Source organism: Sturnira hondurensis, unplaced genomic scaffold (genome assembly GCF_014824575.4).
Source record: "Sturnira hondurensis isolate 20B ecotype Veracruz unplaced genomic scaffold, ASM1482457v3 Scaffold0022319, whole genome shotgun sequence".
NCBI classification, from domain to species: Eukaryota; Metazoa; Chordata; class Mammalia; order Chiroptera; family Phyllostomidae; genus Sturnira; species Sturnira hondurensis.
In genome coordinates this window covers 550,181-558,409 of record NW_028094950.1, presented here as the reverse complement: position 1 = coordinate 558,409, position 8,229 = coordinate 550,181, and the positions used below count along the sequence as shown (strand labels likewise).

General features: G+C 52.5%; 1 protein-coding gene across 1 annotated transcript in view; it reads left to right on the top strand.

Moving 5' to 3' along the window:
* The first annotated feature begins 204 nt into the window (after positions 1-204).
* The window catches only part of KLHL29 (kelch like family member 29), a 272,918-nt gene continuing 264,893 nt past the window's right edge, over positions 205-8,229 (top strand). The window contains exon 1 of the mRNA XM_037035405.1: positions 205-784. The gene's annotated coding sequence lies outside the window, so the exon portion shown is untranslated. The remainder of the gene's footprint in view (positions 785-8,229) is intronic.

The following is an 8,229-nucleotide window of genomic DNA, read 5'->3' as shown; positions in this document are numbered from 1 at the left end:
ACCCGCCCGCACTCAGCCCCGGCCCCGCGCGCGGCCGCGGGGGATCCCTGGGGCCCGGGTAGCAGCGCCCTGTGCCCGGCCGGGGGCGCCCCGCCTCCCCTACCCGCCACCCCCGCCCACTCGGGCGCCCGTGATTGGCTCCGCCCGCCCCTGGCTGCGCGCCGAAGCCCGCCTCCCTCCCAGCTAAAGCAGACGGTCCCCGAAGCGGAGCGAGCCAGAAGGGAGCATGGTCCCCGCGCCGCGGCCGCGCCAGCCTCCGCGCCGCCGCCGTCCCCGCCGCCGCGGACCCTGCTGCAGCTCCGGCCCCGGCCCCGGCCCCGCAGCGCCCGCCCGCAGCCCCGGCCGCCGCCGAGCCTGAACGCAGCCCCCGCCCGGAGCCCGAGCCCAGAGCCCGGAGCTAGCCCAGCCCCGCGGCCGCCGCGGCTGCGGGGAGAGGGCGGGGGCGATGCTGCCCGAGCCGCCGCCGCCTCGGTGAGAGCCGCGCCGCGCCGCGCGTAGCCGCGCAGGCTGACAGGCGGAAGGACTGACTTCCCTCGCCGGGCATCCTCCCCGGGCTGCCGGGAGGCGGCGGCGGCGGAGGAGGAGGAGGAGGAGGAGAAGGGGAAGAAGGGAAGAGCAGGGACGCGAGGAGGTGGACCTGGATCCGTTTCTCCCGGCCAGGACCCCAACGGCCCCAGCTCCCGCTCCCCGCCGGCGCCGTCTGCTATCCACCAGCCCTCCTGCGCCCACCCGCGATCCCCGGCTCTCGACGCGTTGGGCCGGGGCCGGAGCCGCGCGGCAGGAGGTAAGAGCTAAGCTAGAGCGCCACGGATGCGGCGCCAGGGACCCGGGGTCCTGGCCGCTGTGCGGGGCCGCGCAGGGCTTGGGAGCGGGGCCCAAGAACCCGGAACGCTGGGCTCGGCTCCCGCGGCGGCGGCGGCGCAGGAGCCCCGGAGTCTGGACTCGCCAGGCTGCAGGAGCCCTTGCGCCTGCGCTGCTCCAGTGGGGGGGAAACGGGGGGGAAAAAACTTCCTGCTCCCGGTTATATGTGCCCTGGGGCTGCCCCGGGCCAATGTCGCGGTGGTCGAGGATGCTGGAAGCGAGTGACCCCCGGCCCCGGGGCAGTCCCTTGGCTGGGCCCGGCAGCGCGGGTCCCTCTTCAGGCCACCTCCCCCGAGAGGCCCAGGGCCCGAGCCGGGCTAGGGTCCAGGAGGAAGCACCCGAAGGCTGGACCCTGGGGACAGCCGTGCACCCTGCCTTTTTGGAAGATGCGCGCCTCTGTGCAATGAGAAGCCAGGTTAGGGTTTCTGCCCCTTCCTGTCCTCAGACCCCGCAGTTGGAAATTGGGTCTCTTTACTCAATCCCAAGTAACTTTCGAGGTAGAGGAGCTTGAAAACCATCGGGAGGGGACCCCGCACAGACCTTGTTGTGACCCTCTTTCCCTTAACACCCTGTGGGTGCCACCTTGTTGGGGGCAAAGGAGAGCGTACGTTGATGGTGAGGACGTGGTGTCAGGTGGGGAGGGGTTGTTTATGTGTGGGATAGCGTGGACGCGGAGATGTGCAATGTGAGAGTGTAGTGCGCACCCCGACTGCCGCGGGGGTGCGGGGTGGCCGAGGGCTCACGTCCGGGTCTCGCGGGCCTGGAGCGGGCTGAGGGTTGTCTGCAGTGGGTCGTAGCGCAGGTGAGGGCTTGGGTCATCCCCGACTCCGGGCCCCAAGGGAAGGGGCGCACTCGCCCGGTGCCGAGAGAGCAGAACCCAGAGCCGGGGTAGATCCGAGGCAGCTCGGGTCTGCGCTGGCTGGGGAAGGCGGTGACTCGCTGCCAGCCTGCTGCCTCTGTCACGCAGGAGGGGAAGGGGGCAAAGCGCGAGTCTCTGATGCCAGCTGAGAAGCTAGTTGTCATTTCTAGGCTCTGGAACCCAGCGGTAGACGTGGGCAGTTGTCGGGTCCTCCCGCGGGTCCCCGGGGATGTTGATGGGTGAGGAGCCGCCGCCTCTGCCATCTCTGCCTCTCTGCAAACGCTCTCCTCCCTCCCTACCGTGCTTGCGCCACAGCGCGCCCCGGGGCGAATCGTGGACGCAGGTATTTATGTAGCATTAGGCGAGACCTCGGCGCTTGGAGGGACGCACCGCTGAGGATGTGGAGCTGCGGCTGCCCGAGAAACTTCCACTTCGTCAGCTCAGGGACTTGCAGGCTCCACTGCTGCAGGCTCCAGCCTCTTGTCAGCTGAGTTACGCTGGGACCTAGACTCCTCCTGCGGTGACAGGTCTGTCCTGTTTACGGCTGTCTTTACCCTAATTTCAGTCTCTTTGAAGTCTTCTGTCTCTACAGAGTCTTTCCCATGCCCGGTGGCCTGATCTCTTACTCAGCTCTGGGACGGCCGAGTTAAAGAATTATTTTGGTTTAGGACACATGACCGCGGATTTAACTACCACACTTCACTCCTGATTTTTAACCTTACAAATTATAAGGGTCAAAAATTATATTGGGTGTGTTCAGAGCTAACTTTTTCACTCTTTGGTGGGGTTGGTGGCGAACGGTTCTATAGATTGCTCATCTTGAGACTGGTAAGAAATGTCTGCTAACTCATCGGTGAACACTTCACGGCGTTCACCGGGCTGGTATGGATGCGTCTGAGTAAGTCACATATTCCAGATGCTTATACAGGTACAGAGTGGGGTGCTGCTGACGAATATAGGCTCTGACCCACCCATTAGTCTGAGTGCACTTGATTTATCGTCCTGCTGTAAATCAGGGGATTACTAGCATTTGTGCCCTTAAACTCTCTGTGAATTTAATGGCATTTAAATTGGTTTATGGGCTGCTGCATTTAACCAATTCGAATAACTTTTCTGTACAAGCATCTAATAAACCATATTTGTCCGTGATTAAGAAACACATTTTCTTCTACGCCGTCTCTCCATCCCTAGCACCGTTAACAGAGATTTATAGGTCTCCAACTTTCATTTGCAAGCAACAATCCGAACGAAATACCTGGAGTTGTACTGAAATAAAATATCCTATGGTAGCCATGGTAACAAATAGATTAAGGGTTATTGGTTTTCATCTGTCTGTGATGAGGGAAGGAATCTAGTGTTGTGTCTTTTTAATTATGTTTCTAATGAGTGGTGGTCATACTTCAGGTACTCAGCGCGGAAGATAAGCAAGACTGAGAATTCAGTTTTTCGAGAGGTTTATTGGAACAAAGACTGCTAGTAGAGCCCCAGAGAATGACTTCTGCCAACTGCAGGTCCTCATAACCAGAAAGCAAATGGATGAAACCTTTCTTATATTTCAAGTGGGTGAGAATCCAGTCAGTTCCTTTAAGATTAAAAAAAAAAAAAACATGCGTTCTGCTTTTAAGCTCTTATTAAATGCACCCTTGAAATCCAGCTTCTGTTTTCTAGGAATGAACGTGTTAGAAGTGTGGCTGCCGGTGTGCATGCGTGTGGCAGTTGTTGTCCACACCTGTCAGTCGACGTGCAGCATATCCTTAGTCTATTCAAATCTCGCCTGTTTCAATATTCATGCATTTCCATGGTGATCCATTCCATCTTTGTTTACTTAGTCAACCTTATAAATCTTTGGCATTGATTTCGGTTGTGCCATCCTTTTTTCTTTCGTTTATCAATTGATTTGGCTGCAAATCATTCTCGTGTAAAGCATTTCCTTTTTTCCCCCTTCTAGTTCCCAAAAGTTGACGCAATTCCTCATTACACACCGTTTTAAAGGGGTTCAATTTTTTTAATAGACCCAAATAACACCTCTGATGCTAATGGCGTTTTTTAGCATCTCATTTGCTGTGTGTGTGTGCATGGGTATTTTTTTTCTTCCTGCAGGCGTACAGTAAAGCTGCCTTGCTTTGTGGCCCAGAGACATCAATCCAGTCCAGCCAGACTTGACTAAGGGTTTTCCCTCCTTCCTACCTTCCTTCCTTCTTTCCTCCTCCCCTCCCTTTTTTTCCCTACTACATATTATTAAAAGATTTTTTCGTGTGTGTTTTCAGTTATCTTTGGCTCAGACAGACTGTAAGACTTTAGGTTTCGGAATGGGCCTGTCTTCTGTGATCTCTTCTTTTCCCCTAGTAGCTGAAAGCAGAAGGTTCTGGAGCATCAGAGGCTTTCTCCAGCGCCGTGTGCATTTAGTCACAGCACTGAGTGTCCCTAGGATCATAGTAACCTTGTAAGTTCACCGAACAGGCAGTTTTGCATAAAGCGAGCGATGATTTTGCTCACTGGCTTTCAACTCTGCTTCCTAATGATCTAGCCCCGTGCTAATCACACCCTGTATACTTCAGAAATATCAAGGCAGGCATTGGTACGCTGCTGACTTATTAGGATCAGGCGACAAAGTAATTGGAACACTTAAGTTCAAAGTCAGAGGGAGAAATGGAATTATTACCAACCTCGTGATTCTATAATCAGTCAACTAAGTGTCTTCTTGGGTGTGGGGAGAGGAGGAAACACTGAGAATAGGAAATCCAGGCAACCCAAGGATACACCAATGCAGGCGTGACGTAGGGTGACCGGAGAACACGAAACCTCTTCACGGACAGAAACCACCACCCCCCCCCGGAGACCCAAGTGTTTAGAACACAAAGGAGTTTGGTAGTTTGTGCAGAAGGTATCATTTGTTCTTCCTCAGAAAATCAGGGGTCGCTTCCTAGTATGCAAAAAAAAAATCAATAACAATCTCTGAAAACTTGCATTTGAAGAAATTTTACGAGGGAAATGGTCTTCATAATTCTGGCTAAGAAGGAAAAATGTGTCCAAATTCTTTTTTAAGATTTTTCAAAAATTTATTTTTACAGAGAGGGGAAGGGAGGGAGAAAGAGAGGGAGAGAAGCATGGATGCGTGAGAGAAACATTTATCAGCTGTCTCCCCTGCACCTCCGGCACACATCCCAGCTAGGGACCAAACCTGCGACCCAGGCACCTGCCCTGGCCGGGAACCTAACCAGCGGCCCATCCCACTGAGCCACGCCAGTCAGGGCGTGTGTCAGAATAGCTTTACCTGCTCGTTGGATTGGAAATACCGAGATCAGGGCGACTCAGAAAAGCAAAGTCTGCGCTTCTGCCTGTGACAGCTACACGCTGACTTTCCAAGTCCTCGGTCAGAAGGGTCTGAACTTTCTTCGAGAAAATCACTTGAACACAGGGAAACCGAAGCTGCGAATTAAGACGAAGCAAGTCGGAAGGGGCAGCACGGCTACTCATGACGCGGACTTGATGGTCTGGGGGCGTCTCCAAGGGAAAAACCTTTCTTTTCCCTCCAAGGGGCAGACCTTTCCTTTCCCCGTGGGAGGAAATCTGCATGGAGTTCAGGGGGTTCGGAGACCCTTCCCCCGCAGCAGCCGACGGTGACACGGAAGCTGGAGCAGAAATGGTCGAGGGCTGCTACACTAGGGGACCAGCTTTGGGCCAGGATGTCCACTCCCCAAACATTTAAAGGTTGTCCCTGGCCTTACAGGTGTCACTTTTCAGTAACTATTTTATAGAGTTGCAATTTTTAAATCATTGGTTCTTTAAAGGATCTATGGGCACATATATACGCAAATACATATTCCGTCACTTTTATTTCTTTGTTGAAATTAGGTTTTTAAAACCCACATAAACATAAAATTTACCATCTTTACCATTTTTCAGTATACAGTTCAGTAATGTTAATATTCACATTGTATGCAATGGATACCCGGGATTTTTCATCATGCAGCCTGAAACTCTCTACCCGTTGAATCATCAGCTGCCCGTTTCCCCCTCTCCGAGCCCCAGACAAACACCTTTCTACTTTCTTTTTTTATGAATTTGACTACTTTAGATGCCCTGTGTAAGTGGAGTCTTACGGTACATTGCTATGAACGTGGGTGGGCGAGTATCTCTTCCAGGTCCTGCTTGCGGTTCTGTTAAACATGTCCCCGGAAGTGGGAGGGCTGTGTTCTGACACTCTCCACGCTCACGTATGACCCTGATCTTCTGTTGAAGAGCCTTGGTGAAAATACAGTTGACGGAACACAGAGAAAGGATGCCGTCGATGTGACTGACGTTGGTTCTTCCCTTTCTGTGTGTACATTTCCTTGCAAGTCTCTCCAGGCTCTTAACACTTTGCTTTTAAAAGGGCTTGTGGGGGGGGGGGGTGGCGCTGTGACGCTGCTGAGTGGGTAAAGACGTGGGGCTTAGTGTCAGAGTTGAGGTCCAGCCTCTGGTGCCTGCTAGCTGCTGTGTGACCTTGGAAAGATGGCTGATCTCAGGAAGCTCCAGTTTTCATTTTTGTTTTATGAAAATGGAGGGAATAAGCGTGGCCGAGATAACCCTGGTAAAAGCTGCACCGCAGTGTCTGACCTGGACGGGTGCTTCAGAAAGCGCTCTAGAAAGGAGCGTTTCGGGGGACCGCGTGGCAGGAGAAGAGGCAGCAGCGACCCTGGAGGTCTCAGAAACCGTGGGCACCCCTCCCGCTAAATTCGATCATGAGCGCTTCCGTGGTGTGCCCGAGTGTGTGTGTTGTATTCTCTGAGTCTGGTTATCAGCACTTATTCTGAAACACAGAAGAGATTTGCATCACAATTGCAATAGTTAAAAATATCCTTGAGTGGATTTGATGTATGAACTTTTAATTCCATTTTCAGTATCATCATTTTAGAATCGTGGATTTTGGAGGTCAGCTAATCCACCTATTATCCACTCACCAAATCTGTATCAAGCCCCAATAATAATAATATAATAATAATAATAGCATCCAGTTATGGCTGCCCACTCTGTTTTCATACTTTACATATATTATCTCTAAACCTCATATCAACACTGCGAGGAAGGGATGGAGAATCCACATTTTGCACATGATGATGAGACTTGGAAAGGTAACCTGCAGTCCTGAGACCACGGTCTGGCCACGTCGTACAGCCAGGTTTGAACCAGGCAGGGCACCGGCTCCCTGTCTGGCTGCCTTGTCCTGTGTGTGTGTGTGTGTGTGTGTGTGTGTGTGTCCACTACTCCAGAGCGGTTTCTCAGTACATTGGCACCACTTCACGTTGCCCATTATGTGCCAGATACTGCCACATCTGTGCCAATGAATGTTTTCAATAATTCTCTCGGGGGAAGGTAAGCGGAAATAAGAACATTTCCCAGGTCTGACCAACGTGCATCATGCCTTTGGATTTGCCCCCCTGCTTCCGTTCACTCTGGTTCCTAGCAGGCTAATGAGAACAACTTTTCGATGCTTGGAATCGCTTCTGTTTCCATCCTGAGCCAGTGTAATAAATAAGCAGCAAATTAAAGAGTAAAAGCAATGTAGAGAGGATTAAGGTTATATCCAGGGATGACTGAAGACTGATCTGGGCTTGTTCGCTCTTGAGTCCCCAGTGCCCAGCCCAAACCCCTCTAGTAAAAACGTTTGCCCGGATAGGTGAATGTCCAGGGACAGTGTCGGGGAGCAGACATCAAAGCCTGCGCGTGGGGTTCCCGCCCCGCCCCCCACTCCATGGCGATGTGCTTACCTGTTCGTGGTTTTCCGTTGTGTGGAATTTTAGATGCTGGACTTGGTCATCCATATCTGCTAAAAATGCTCCTTGATGAATTCTAACTAATCTCAATGGGATCTTCCAGGATTTATGACTTGATGCTTTGAAGACTCGTTTTCCTAGAGCTTCTTCATCCCCACGATAACTTGAATCGATCTGACACTTTTGAGAGTCGACGCAAAGCCCGTCCTTCGTGTCATGCTTACTTGTAAGGTGCTGTCCCTGCTCAGATTTTTAAATTTTGGGTATTTCACAAAAGCATTGTTTTAAATAGAATAACGCCCCAGGAGTCATACGAATCACCATGGAAGGGCAAGGACACTGTATTTTCCAACTTCAGTCTTGCATTTATTCCTCAGGGGTTATTTTTGTTTGTTTTTGTTTTTGTTTTGGAGAAGGGTAGAGGGTGTGAATGAAGGCTGGGGCAGACCTCACAAAGAGGTGTTTGCTCCCTGTTTTGACTCTTCCAGCCCTCGTTCAGCCACATCCCGACTCCTTCAGCCTGAAACCCACTGGCAGAAAGGCATGGTTACGGTGGCTGGGGCCAAACCTGCGACTAAAGAACAGCACAGGAAAGACGGGACGAGGGTTACACTGCAGAGCGGCAGCTGTGCCCTGGTTGGCGAGGGCCGATCCCCCAGGCTTTCCTGCCCAGACCTACCACTTCCCCTGCCCTCCTCCCAGGCCGTTTCTACCCCATAAAGGGAAAATCTGGAGTGAGGCTTCCCTTTTCCT